The 14,480-nt window shown below is 40.3% G+C and overlaps 1 protein-coding gene and 1 long non-coding RNA gene across 2 annotated transcripts in view; one reads left to right on the top strand and one right to left on the bottom strand.

Moving 5' to 3' along the window:
* LOC133234299 (neuronal acetylcholine receptor subunit alpha-7) overlaps nt 1–14,480 on the bottom strand; it is a 139,615-nt gene that overhangs the window by 103,213 nt on the left and 21,922 nt on the right. The window lies entirely within an intron of this gene.
* Nucleotides 2,233–8,387, top strand: LOC133234298 (uncharacterized). Its single transcript, XR_009732100.1, has 3 exons — nt 2,233–2,394; nt 6,719–6,777; nt 7,588–8,387. It is a non-coding gene; the product is annotated as an uncharacterized LOC133234298 (long non-coding RNA).

Here is a 14,480-nt window from a genome sequence, read left to right on the forward strand (position 1 = left end):
TCACCGACTTGACAGATATGAGTTTGATCAAGCTCCAGGAGTTAGTGAGGGACAGGGAAGCATGGCGTGCTGCAGTCCATGGGGTCGCAAAGATCCGGACATGACTGAGCAACTGAACTGAACTGAACCTCTGCTGAGCAGTCTCATGCCCTGGATCTCACCTACCCTTCTGCCCTTAGGAGAGTTTCCCAAGATCCCATCTGAGCTTCTTCACCAGGAGTTTGAGGTCATTCCCCTCTGCATCAGAAAGGCACTGGGAAAGTATTTTAAGATAGTAAAGAACATACCTTCTCTCCTGGGTCTTGTAAACTGAATACAACACTAGTAAGAATGAAAATCTTGTCCAATAAATGGATGGATAAAGAGAATAGGACTAATATTATAAAAAATTATGAATAGAAAGCACTGCTTTGGCCAGAAATAGTCAAATGAGGATCCTCAAAATATCCAACGGGAAAACAAGACAGAATGGCATTCAATACGTTTGTTTTCTCTCATCTCATTGGGTTAATTTTAACATCACAATCATAAATAATGCACGGAATTGCCAACTGCTGCTACATTCCCACTTTTGGTTTCTTCCTCCTCTGCGTGTGGGCTCATGGACTTTTCACCACAGATAGTAGAAAATGATGCTGAGAAAGCAAAAGAAATGGTTCCCACAACTGTGGATCATTTCCTTAAATCTGTATCATACAAAGGTGTGTGTATAGTAAGCCAAGTCATCTGTTAAGTATTTTAAAACAAAAAGCCTCAGAGCTAATGAGGGTTTAGTGAAATAAGCATTTTCTAACACTATGAGTCAATGTATAAATTAATACATACTTTCTTCATAGCAAATTTTAAGTTACTTTAGGTCAAAAAGCTTTAAAAATATATTAACTTTTGGGGCTAAATTCTATATCTAAGAAATGATCCTAAAGAAATAATCAGACATTGGAATAAACATCAAGGTTTAAAAATGTTATAGTGCCAACACTATTATAAAGAGCTATTTGACAAATAATAAGCTGTGGCATATCCAAGAAAGGAAACGTTATGTAATTATTAAAATATTTTCAAAAGAATATAGTCATGTGAATAACACAATAAAATATTAAGTGGGAGAAAAGCATCCCATAAAATTGTACTTACAGTATTATTTAACTGTTAAGTGATAGTTGCTCAGTTGTGTCCGATTCTTTGCAACCCCATGAAGCCTGCCAGGCTCCTCTGTCCATGGAATTCTCCAGACAAGAATACTGGAGTAGGTTGCCATTTCCTCCTCTAAGTTAATTGTTTTAAGAGTTGTTTAAATTCTGTTCTGTGATGTCATTATCTCTCATCTCCAGTCATGAATATGGTCTGACTGATTATTTCAACACTCAACCTCTCTGTGTAAATTTTCTCTTATAGTCAACCCACTTTACTAAGAAAAACAGGTAGAATGTAATAGTGACCTTAAGATACACATTACTATATGAGTTATGATTTTAAATACATCTTGATTTCATTTTGTTTCAATACTATATATTTGTATTTATTATAGAATTTTTAAATGATCATTTCAAGAGCAATAAGAATGTATGGGTTCCAGACAGACAGAGTAGACACAATTTTCCCTATCCCTATCACTAAATACAATGGAAAACAACTAAACCCCTTAGATAGTATACATAAATCAAATATAAGAAGACTCTAAAACGTGCAAAGGAAACTTCAGGAATCAAGAGACAACACTGCAGTGAACTTTCTGGATTTTCTTTTTTATCTCTATGTTCCAGACTTAGAAACAAAGAAGCTGGCCACCCAGAAAGACATCAGGCGCAAACAACAAAAAAATGCCAACGAAAGCCTGCTATCTCTAATCAAAAAGCCAGGAAATAAGCATCCTAGCAAAATTCAGTTTTATGTAACAGACACTTTACCCAGACACCATGGAAAAAAAGATGGCCCCATGATTAATCAGGTCCACAAACACCAGACATGTACCATCTTCAGACTATAACAAGACACCCTAACACTCCCACCAGGGTTAGGTCAGAGAAGGCCAGTTTGGGAGCAGTGACTTTCGTTTAATAAGCCATGTCCAATCACACTTTGAAGACCATGTGGGGAGCCTGGACTTCTATCCTCACCTGGCAGTAAAGAGACAGCAATCATCCTCTCCCCCTCCCCCATCTCCCTTCCTCTTCATTGGACTGATGTCACAAAACGTATGACAGAGAGTAAGGATTTTAACCCCTGCCCAGCAGTCTTGAGGACGCACACACACACACACTGCTAGTGAAGGCCATGTGGAGAACAGTAACGAGCTTCAAGACGGTAGGATGGTAGCAGGAGACTCAGCAGGCGGGGAGAAGGAATCCCACCGTGACCCAGATCGTCGTCCCTCCTCCCCCATGTGAACAGAAGGTAAGCAGGGAACTCTACACTCAAATGAAAGTAACAAAGCTTTCCCCTCCTTCTTCTACAAGAGTGGTATCTGAGAGCCAGCTAACCACAAAGTTCAAATAAGACTTAGAGTCTCATAACAAAATAAACGGTTTAGGATTGAAAACCACTCACCAGACAGAGAGATGGGAAGATGAATCTAAAAAGACAAACTGAATCTAAAAGACAATCAGCAGATGTCAACAAGATGACCATCAAGAGACATTACAATTATGTGATAAAGATTTTAAAGTAGACATCAAGAAGCACTTCAAAGAGCAATTGCAAACATGATAGAAATAAATGAAAAAATAAAAAGTCCCTGCAGAGAAATAGAAGATATAAAGGAGACTCAAATAGAAATCTTGGAACTGAAGAACAAAATAATTTAAATAAAAACTTAATTGAGGTGCCTAATAGCAGAATGGTGAAAGAATGAGTGAAATGGAAGACACAGATTACACAATTTGATAAACAGAAAACAAAAATGGGAAAAAAAAAGTGAACAGAGCCCAGGGACCTATGGGACTTTATTATTAGATAATAAATCTGTAATTATAGACATGGATGAAAAAGATGAAATTTAAAAAGTGCATGAAGATGGCTGACACGTCCCAAATTTGATGAGACACAATCTATAGATTCAAGAAATGGTGGTGGTGGTGGTGGTGGTGGTGGTGGTCAGTCACTCAGTCATGTCAAACTCTTTGCCACCCCCATGGACTGCAGTACACCAGGCTTCCCTGTCTTTCACTATCTTATGGAGTTTGCTCAAACTCATGTCCACTGAGTTGATGATGCCATTCAACCATCTGTCATCCCACTGTCATCCTGCCCTCAATTTTTCCCAACATCAGGGTCTTTTCCAGGCTTTTGCATTAGGTAGCCAAAGTACTAGAGCTTCAGCATCAGTCCTTCAAATGAAAGGTCAGGGTTGATTTCCTTTAGTATTGACTAGTATCTCCTTGCTGTCCAAAGGATTCTGAAGAGTCGTCCCCAGCACTACAGTTTGAAATCATCAATTCTTCAGTGCTCAGTCTTCTTTATGGTTCAACTCTCACATCCATACATGACTACTGGAAAAACCATGGCTTTGACTATATGTACCTTTGTCAGCAAAGTGATGTCTCTGCTTTTTAACATGCTATCTAGGTTTGTCTTAGGTTTTCATCCAAGGAGCAAGCATATTTTAATTTCATGACTGCAGTCACTGTCTGCAGTCATTTTGGAACCCCGAAAAAGAAAATCACTGTTTTCATTGTTTCCCCATCTATTTGCCATGAAGGGATGAGATCTGATGCCATGATCTCAGTTTTTTGAATGTTGAGTTTTAGGCCTGCTTTTTCATTCTCTTCTTTCACCCTCATGAAGAGGCTGTTTAGTTCCTCTTCACTTTCTGTCATTAGTGTGGTATTATCTGCATATATGAGGTTGTTGATATTCTCCTGGCAATCTTGATTCCAGCTTGCGATTCATCTAGCCCAGCATTTCGCATGATATACTCTGCATATAAGTTAAATAAGCAGGGTAACAATATACAGCCTTGACAATACTCCTTTCCCAAGTTTGAACCAGCCCACTGTTTCATCTCCAGTTCTAACCGTTGCTTCTTGACTTGCATACAGGTTTCTCAGGAGGCAGGCAAGTTACTCTGGTAAGTTACTCTTAAAGGATTTTCCACAGTTTGTTATGATCCACACAGTCAAAGGCTTTAACATAGTCAATGAAGCAGATGTTTTTCTGAAATTCTCTTGCTTTTTCTATGATCCAATGGATGTTGGTTCTCTGGTTCCTCTGCCTTTCCTAAATCCAGCTTGTACCTCTGGAAGTTCTCAGTTCACATACTTCTGAAGCCTAGCTTGAAGGATTTTGAGCATTACCTTGCTAGCATGTGAAAAGAGAGCAAATACCAAACAAGATAAACCTAAAGAAATCCCTACCAAGATACAATCAAACTTCCAGAAGTTAAAAGACAGTGAAAAAAAATCTTAAGAACAGCAAGAGAAAAATATTACCTTATCTATAGGGTAAAAGCAATTGAAATGACAGTTGTTTGCCTTGGAATTTAAAGGGAAACTCTCATAGAGAGATGTATGTCAGTCAGACCATTTTTCTTACCCCATTATGTCAGTATCTGTCTTTCAAGTGGAATGTTTAACTATTTAACTTCAATATAATTTCTGATAAAAATAGGATATGTCTTATGTGGCTCCCTCCACCTTATCCCATTTTTTATTGCATTATGATGTGTTAAATCAAAAACACACTTTTGTCTAGAGTACTATTTTAAGCTCCTTGTTATTTCATTTACCATATATTATAATTAACTTATTTTAATAATTAACTTGTTACAATATTGATAATTAACTTATTACAATCCTTTTTTGATTGATATGAATGTAAATAAATATTAAAAACTCTGCTCCTCTGTAGTTCTGCTTCCTCTGGTGAAGCACACACAAACTTTCTATGCAATGTGCATATCAACACATACTTATAATTATTGCTTCACAGGGTTGCCTTTCAAATGAAAGGGGAAGAAAAAAAGTGATAAATAAAACATATATTGGGTTGGCCAAAAAGTTCCTTTGATTTTTTTTAATAAAAATAAACATTTTTTTTTCATTTTCACCAAGAACTTTATTGAATTTGTATTCACTGTTTTTTTCCATCACCATCTGCCATTTTCATAATTCCATCTTCTGAAAACTTTTATCTTTTTGAGCAAAGACCTGTTTGAGGTACCTTTTACAATCTCCCAAAGAATTGAAATATTTTTCATTAAAAGAATTTTTTAAAAACTGAAATAAATGAATATTCAAAGGTACAATGTTTGGCGAATACAGCAGATGAATCAGAATTTCCTAGCCAAGCTCTAACAGTTTCTGCCTGGTCATCAAAGAAACATGAGGTCTCACGTTATTCTGATGGAAGATTATGCACATTCGGTTGACTAATTCTGGATGCATTTTATTAAACACTGCTTAATTGCTGGAATTGTTAATTTTTCCGGAAGGAACTCATAATAGAGGACACGTTTCCAAACTCATCATATACACATCACCTTCTCTGGATGAAGACTGGCCCTTGGTGTAGATGGTGGTGGTTCATTTCACTTGGCCAACCATCTCTTCTGTTCCACAGTATTGTACAGTATTCACTTTTCATCACTCGTCACAATTTGTTTTATAAATAGAACATTTTTGTTATATTTCAGTAGAGAATCACAGGTGGAAATACATTCAAGAAGGCTTCTTTTCTGCTAATTTATGTGGAACTCCAACATCAAATCAATTAACATAACCAAGCTGGTGCAAATTATTTTCAATGCTTGATTTCATATAAACGTTGATGGTTCTCAATTTGATCACTATTAACTTCAACTGGTCTATCCAACCATGGAGCATTGTCCAGCGAGAAATCTCTAGCACAAAGCTTCACAAACTGCTTTTGATACATTTGATCACAGTATATTCTCCATACACTGCACAATTTTTTTTTTTTTTTGCAATTCAGTTGCATTACCTTCCTTGAAATAATAAAGCACAATATGCCAAAAATGTTGCTTTTTTTCTCCCGTCTACAATATCAAAATGACTACTCAAAAATTCACCAATTTTATACATTTTTAAAGCACACTGATATGACAGTTGTCACAATACAATCTAACAAAATTGTTTTAAATGAAATGAAAGACAAGTAAGTGTTATGAGAGCTATCTTATGGAAGAAAACCAAATTAATCTTTTGGTTAACCCAGTATTTATACTGTCTTTTATATTTACCTAGTTAGTTATCTTACTGTTCCTCTTTATTTATTATGCATGTGGATACAAGTTACTGTCTACTGGCTTTTCAACTAAAGGATTCCCTTTTATTATTTCCTGTAGGATAAGTTTACTAGCAAGAATTACCTCAGCTTTTTGTTTTTATTTTTTAACATCAGTTTTAGATTCATGGCAAAATTGAGGGGAAGGACTAGAGATTTCACTACCCCCACACATGCACAGCTTCTCTCATTACTGACAACCCCTCCCCCACCAAAGTGATAGAATTCTTACAACTGATGAACCTACGGAGACATATCGTTACCAACCAGAGTCCATAGTTTACATTATTGTCCACTCTTGGTGCTGTATACTCCATGAGCTTGGACAAACCTATAATGACACATATCTAGCATTTAAGTATCATTTAGAGTAGTTTGACTGTCTTCAAAATTCTCTGTGTTCTGCCTATTCATCATTCCCTTCCCTAGCCCTTCGGTAACCACTGATCTTACTATCCCCACGGTTTGCCTTTTCCAGAATGTCATATGGTTGGAATCATTCAATATGAAGCCTTTTAGGAATCCCTGTGCAACCAGGTAGGACATGGGGGAAGAGGGGCTAAGGAGAAGTGGAGGTGGGAGGGGCCAGTGCCCCTTAGGGGCAGCTAGGGGAGGAAAGGGGTTCCCATGCCCGGACAGGCACACTCACCTCAAGGGAATCAGTGAGGACAGGAAGGGACCCTTGGGGGTTTTGGCATATCACAAGGGAACACGGCTAGTATTTCCCCCACACACTTGGCCCCTGAGAGGCCTACTAGGGTCGTGGGCCTGCTCCTCCACCCCCCAAGGCATTTTCCACCCAGGTGGGCCCACGGGCATGAGAGAGGGTTAGGAAGTGCAGAGCCAGATAGGGAGGGACTTTCAGGGGTTGGAGGATCAGGGGGAGTGCAGTTAGCATTTCTCCCACCCAGCCAAACACCAGTGAGCTTGCTAGGGCTCCTGATCCTCTGTGCTCTGAGGCAGGCACTCTGGGGCCCCTCCAGGCCAGGCTGAGCCTATCCTCTACCCCCCATACCCCTAGGGCCTTTGCCAGATGCAGAGGGTGTGTCCTGAGCAAACCCCACCTCTACTTAAGCCCTGCCCCTAGGGCCTTTCCTGGCTGCTTGGGTCCTGAGCCTAGACCCTGCCCCAGTCTAAACTGCACCTCTGCCTGAGCTCCCTCCCCCGCCCAGTCAAGGCTTTTTCCAGATTTATTCTGTTTTTTGCTATTGGGGTTCCATTTTAGCCTCTGATGGTTGTTTCATTTTTTTTCCCCCAAATATATCATTAGTTCTCTAAATTTATTTTACTTCTTATTCTTTGTTATTGTTCTCCATTTTGGTCTCTTTTCTTGTTTTTGTCATATAGCTTGCAGATCTTGGATCATGAGCCAAAGGCTGGGTCTGAGCTCCTGTGGTAGCATCATGTAGTCCAAATGGCTGGACTAACAGATGACCTCAGACCCCTGGGCATATTAATCAGAGTGAAGTCTCCTGAGGTTCTACATCTCAATACCAAGACCCAGCTTCACCCAACTGCCTTGTAAACTTCAGTGCTGGAAATGTCTGGCCAAATAACCAGTAAGACAGGAACACACCTCCACCCATCAAAAACTTGTATTGTGCATACTCATTCCTGCCACCTTATGGACTGGAGCCTGCCAGGTAAACTCTGTTCACAGAATTTCCTAGGGAAGAATACTGGAGTGAGTTGCCAGTTCCTCCTCCAGGGGATCCTCCCAAGCCAGGGATTGAACCCGTGTCTCTTGTGGCTCCTGCATGGGCAGGCAGGTTCTCTACCACTAGCACTACCTGGGGAGCAAAATAATACAGTACAGATGAAGAAGCAAGGTAAAAACCTACAGCACGAAATAAACGCAGAGGAAATAGGGAACCTACCTCAAAAAGAATTTAGAGTAATGATACTAAAGATGATCCAAAATCTTAGAACAGAGGCATGAATCGAAAAAATATAAGTAATGTTTAACAGGGACCCAGAAGAACTAAAGAACAAACAAACACAGATGAACAACACAATAAATGAAATGAAAAATATGCTACAAGGAATCAATAGCAGAATAACTGAGGCAGAAGAACAAGTAAGTGAGCTGAAAAATGGAATGGTGGAAGTTATTGCCAAGGAGCAGAATAAGAAAAAAAAAAAAAGAATTAAAGACAGTTTCAGAGAACTGAGAAAACAGTAAATGTACTATTTACAATTGCCAGGACACGGAAAAAACCTAAATGTTCAATGATAGATGAATGGATAAAGAAGAGGAGGTACATATACACAATGGACTATTACTCAGACACCAAAAAAAATGACATAGGGTTATTTGTAGAGATGTAGATGTACCTAGAGTCTCTGTATATACAGAGTGAAGTCAGAAAAGCAAATATCGTATATTAACCCATATATGTAGAAACTAGAAAAATGGTATGCTGTTGCTAAGTTGCTTCAGTTGTGTCCGACTCTGTGCGATCCCATAGACAGCAGCCCACCAGGCTCCCCCATCCCTGGGATTCTCCAGGCAAGAACACTGGAGTAGGTTGCCATTTCCTTCTCTAATGCATGAAAGTGAAAAGTGAAAGTGAAGTTGCTCAGTCGTGTCTGACTCTTAGCGACCCCATGGACTGCAGCCTACCAGGCTCCTCGGTCCATGGGATTTTCCAGGCAAGAGTACTTAAGTGGGGTGCCATTGCCTTCTCCAATGCATGAAAGTGAAAAGTGAATGATGGTATAGATGAACCTATTTCCGAGGCAGGAATAGAGACCCTGACACAGAGAACAGACACGTGGACACAGATAAGTAAAGGGAGGATGGATGGATTGGGAGATTGCAATTGACATATATACGTTACCATGTGTGAAACAGATAGCTAGTGGGAATCTGCTGTAAAGCACAGGAAGTTCAGCCCAGTGCTCTGTGGTGACCTAGAGGGATGGAATGGGGGGCAGGGGTCGAAGAGTGGGGGCGATGTATATATGCATATAGCTGATTCACTTCATTGTACTGCAGAAACTAACAATATTGTAAAGCAATTATATTCCAATAAAAATAAGTAAATAAATAAACTAAGGCAAACTAAAAAAATTAAATAATCATGAAACTTAAAAACAAAAACATGATTTGGACACAAGCATACATCCTCTTCTTCCCAAAATTAAAAATAAGTGCAATAAGTAATGTGTTAAGGAATAAATTCAATCTTACCAAAATAAACATGAAAGGAGACAACACAGACAATAACTTGATCTGAATAGTAAATGGATGAGAAATGATGACTGACAGGGTCCTCCAAATACAGATCCAAGTCCACACGGAGGAGGCTGAGACGGAGCCCAGGAGAGCTCACAAGTGGGAAGGAGCAGGTAACCATGAAAGCACAAGTGTAGAGGAGGTTAAAACGGGAGGACTGGCATCAAGTGTTTATAAGAATCACTTAGATGCCCCAACATACTCATATGCAGGACTGGCAGCTGCTTCTCCCTGCCCTGGCGGTATATGAGAATCTTACTCTCTGGAGAAGACAGACCAGAAGGATTCTGTAGGCCAGACTCTGGCAGAGCTACAATGGAAGTGATTCGCTACAAACAGACGTAGGTTTAAGAACAACGGACTCCTCCAGCCCTTATCCCCTCTCAGCTCTCAGAACGCTGATTGCCTGGCTCAGGCTGCCTAGATGAGAGACAAGAAAACTTTTCTCTGGCCAAACTCATCTGCCTGAGAGAAAAGATCTAATCATACTAACACCTCCAAAATAATACCTTCTGAGCCAGACTGTGCTGTAGTGAAGCCTCCACCACCAATCTCTCTGAGACTCTCATACACTCACACAGACTCATTACTCACACAAAGTCACACAGCATTATAAAAAAGCTTCTAATATAAAAAACAGGGTCAAAAATATAAGCAAGTAATAAAGGAGCTTTGAAGAAATGGACAATACCAGGAGCTGATAAAAATATCCAAAACTTCAAAAAAAAAAAAAATTTCAGAAATCTAAGAGAAGCTATTGCATCAATGTAAAAAGAGATAAGTTTATCAGGATGCAGTTGCTATCAACAAGGAACAATCAGAGTGCAAGACAGTTCTTGGAAACTGGAACACTGAAAGATAGAAAAAGAAACAACAAAATTCAGAGGGAAATTTTTTTTGCTGTTGCAGATACCACAATCCATCAAGTAGAAGGGAAAAAATAAAGCCACGTAAGACCTGGCTCACAGATTTCAAAACAAACTTTTGGTTACCAAAGGGGAATGCTGAGTGGGGAGATGGCTTGATTGGGAGTCTGGAAGGAACATATACACACTATGCTATGCTATGCTAAGTCACTTCAGTCGTGTCCGACTCTGTGTGACCCCATAGACGGTAGCACCAGGCTCCCCCGTCCCTGGGATTCTCCAGGCAAGAACACTGGAGTGGGTTGCCATTTCCTTCTCCAATGCATGAAAGTGAAAAGTGAAAGTGAAGTCGCTCAGTCGTGTCCGACTCTTAGCGACCCCATGGACTGTAGCCTACCAGGCTCCTCCGTCCATGGGATTTTCCAGGCAAGAGTACTGGAGTGGGGTGCCATTGCCTTCTCCGCATATACACACTACTATACATAAAACAGATAATCAATAAGGACTTACTATAAAGCACACAGAACTCTACTCAATATTCTGTAATAACCTATATGGGAAAAGAATCTGAAAAAGAGTAAATATACTTTTGTGTATAACTGAATCACTTTGCTAATACAAAGCTTTAGCAGTGTTAATCACCTGAAACTAACACAATACTGTAAATTCAAACTTTTTTTTTTTAAAAGCTAGAAACCACATTCTTCTACGCTCCCTTTCTCAGACCACTACTGATGGGCACCACACACCAAAATGAGAACATAAATCTAGAAAGGAGACAATATAGGACCCTGAAAAGGACATAACTAGAAAATAGCAACAGGAATTCTCTACTTGAGTTGTGGTATATTAAAGTACAAAATACATATTTTTTTCCCTTTGTCCCAGGTTCCTGACATGACACACGCTTCAAAAATGCTTGGAATTTTCTGATAGGAATGTCTTCATTATGCTAAAAAAGTAACTGGTGGCATGGGTTACCCTGAATAGCTTCAGGATGGGTGCCAGTCAGGAGAAAAACCCTGGGGGAGGTTAGAGGGCTGGAACTTTTGGCTTAACCTTCAGGGAGGTGAGGGAGTGCTGGAGATGGAGCTCAATAATGTTGCCAATAATCCAATCAATTCTAGCCACAAAAGGGGATTTCAATAAAAACTCTAGACGGTGAAGCTTGGGATCTGAATTCTCAAGTTTTTTTTTTTTTCTTTTAAAGTTTCGGAAGTTTTCAGCTGCTCCCTGTATTGTCTGTTTCTTCAAATCCCTTTATTCCCTGCTTATATTTTTAGCTCTGTTTTTATGTTAGCTCTTAGGAGAGCTTCCTGACTGGAAGGGTGGTGCAGTATACCAGGAGAGGAACACAGCACAGCTCCTGGGCTCTGGACCTTCTTCCACCCTGCCCTATGTACTCTTCATCTGGACCTTCTTCCACCTTGCCCTGTGTACTCTTCATCTGGACCTTCTTCCACCCTGCCCTATGTACTCTTCATCTGGCTGCTGATTTGTACCCTTTTTAACAAAATGATCCTTGTCAGTATAGCAACTTCCTGAGTTGTGTGAGTTGTTTCAGTGAATTATCCATCCTGGGGTTTGAAGAGGCCCCAAATTTGCAGCCAACCAGATAGACATGCAGACAGCCTGAAGACCCTGTTTTGAGTCTGAAGCAAGAGCACCCTGTTGGGAATCGTGCCTTCATCTCGGAGGGTTTGATGCCAACACAGAGTAGGTCAGGTCAGAATTGAATTGAATTGTAGGACACTCAGTCAGTGTCAGAGATTTGTTGTCAGAACCCGACAGTGAAGGAAAATTCCAGTTCAACAGTTGCTAATTTAGTTACAAGCAGCAAGACAAATATTTCTGAGCACGCACCTCTAAAAACATGGACCATAAAAACCACATGTTTCTGAACATAAGGACATTGATTTATACTTCTTCTGGAAAGTTTGGGGAGGAAACGATGGTTACATGAAAAATTCAACAACTACAGAAAGACAATAAATAGTGTTAACGCTGAGGAAAAATAAATAGTTATACTAGAAAATAAATTTAATCATAGCCACAATGATTGGCTCATGCAAATTGTGATTTCATAATGATTTTAATACATACATTGCATATTAATTTAACCAAAAATTATGATATAATTTCACCGGGACGATAAGGGAAGAAAAAAAGAAGTGTATTATCTGGAGGCAGGGCGTGAAGAAACAACTAATTCCTCATCTTCAGTACGGAAAACTCCTTAGATATTGACCATAACTCTAAACCAAAAAGCAATAGTTACTATAAGCATTTTATTTAGAGATACAAAGCACATTTAGAGACAATGCAAATCTCAAAGAAACATCCAGAGCTGAAATTAGACGCTTCTGGGAAATGTAAACTGAGGCAGGGGTATAAATAAGCATTTAACCTATGTGCAAGAACCGTATTAACAAAACACATTTTTACAAAATGTTATCATCATCCACAATGGCACTATGATGTTATCACAGTAAGCAGCATTATATTTTAAGCGGCAGAATCCGAGGTGCGGCAGTGTTCCCAAGCTCACACGATTATGGAGGGTTGGATCCAGTTTGAAATTGTTATGATCCCCAATCTTGTGTTTCTCTCTCGAGCTTCCTAGTATCAACCTGTCAATCAGTAAAAGGGTTTTGATATCACAGGAATAAAAAAGATTAATTCTGATTGGCAGGGATTGGGGAATCTCTTTATAGAAAGTATCCTTTGGACTAGGCTTTGAGACATCTCAGGCTGTTCCCTGCAGGCAGGGAAAGTACCTGGACCATATGCCTGCCTCCTCTACTACTACTACCTGGCTTCCTGTCTGGGCTTGGGGAAGCATGGAGCTGCTGCAGTCTACCGACCACATGATCCTGATGCGTGTGTCTGATGAGCTCCTGACAGTCTGTAAACCATCTACACTCTCTCAGGACCTAGTGGCCCCACTATTACAGCTCCTACGAACTGCACCAATGTTGGTATGCAATCAACAGAATATGATGAATAACAGAACATCTGACAGGGCTGCTGCAAGTACTGTATTTGCTATCACACTCACCACAGAGCCAGGCACTGGTACTGGATCTTACAACCCACGGAGGACTCAGAGTCTGAGGCCCTCAGTGCCCCTCAGGATGCCCAGCTCTGCCCATCACTTCTTGACGGGTGTGCTACATCCTCCCCCTGGACTCTGATTCAATACTTTCATGCCTCCATGAAGCCACCCTCCCTCCCAGGCGAGCTGCAGATGGCTTTGCATGATGACTTTGCATTGTCAGGGTTCTCTAGAAAAAAGGAACCAATAGGATGAATATATATATATGTGTGTATGTGTGTGTGTGTGTGGGGGGGTGTGTGTAAGAAGGAAAAAAATGGGGCAGGAGGGGTGCCACATGGCTCATAGGATCTTGTTTCCTGACCAGGGATTAAATCCAGGCCATGGCAGTGAAAGTGTTGAATTCTAACCACTGGACCACCAGGGAATTTCAAAAAAAATTTTAATAAGGATTGGCTCAGACATTTTTGTAAGACTTTGCTCACACAGAACTGGCAGCATAGTCCTATAATCCACCATCTGGAAAGCCAGGAGAGCTGATGGTGTGACTCAGTCCAAGTCCAAAGGCCAATGGTGTCAGTGTCCCCCAGGACTGTGAAGCTGGAAGGCCCATGAACCATGAGCTCTGATGTGACAGGGCAGGAGAAGATGAGCAAATCAGCCCTCGCTCTGCCTTTTTGTTCTATCAGGACCTAAGTAAGTTGCATGAGGCCCACCTGCTTGGATAAAGGTGATCTTTACTCAATTCACATGTTAATCTCTTCCATGATCTCAGCCACAGTCAGCTCCTGGTCTTGTTTTTGCTGACCCCATCTTTGGCTGCAAAGAATAAAATCAATCTGATTTCGGGGCTGACCATCTAGTGATGTCCATGTGTAGAGTCTTCTCCTGTGTTGTTGGAAGAGGGTGTTTGCTATGACCAGTGCATTCTCTTGGCAGAACTCTGTTAGCCTTTGCTCTGCTTCACTCTATACTCCAAGGCCAAATTTGCCTCTTGACTTCCTACTTTTGCATTACAGTCCCCTATAATGAAAAGGACATCTTTTTGGGGTGTTAGTTCTAGAAGGTCTTATAGATCTTC

This window comes from Bos javanicus, chromosome 21 (assembly GCF_032452875.1).
Source record: "Bos javanicus breed banteng chromosome 21, ARS-OSU_banteng_1.0, whole genome shotgun sequence".
NCBI lineage: Eukaryota > Metazoa > Chordata > Mammalia > Artiodactyla > Bovidae > Bos > Bos javanicus.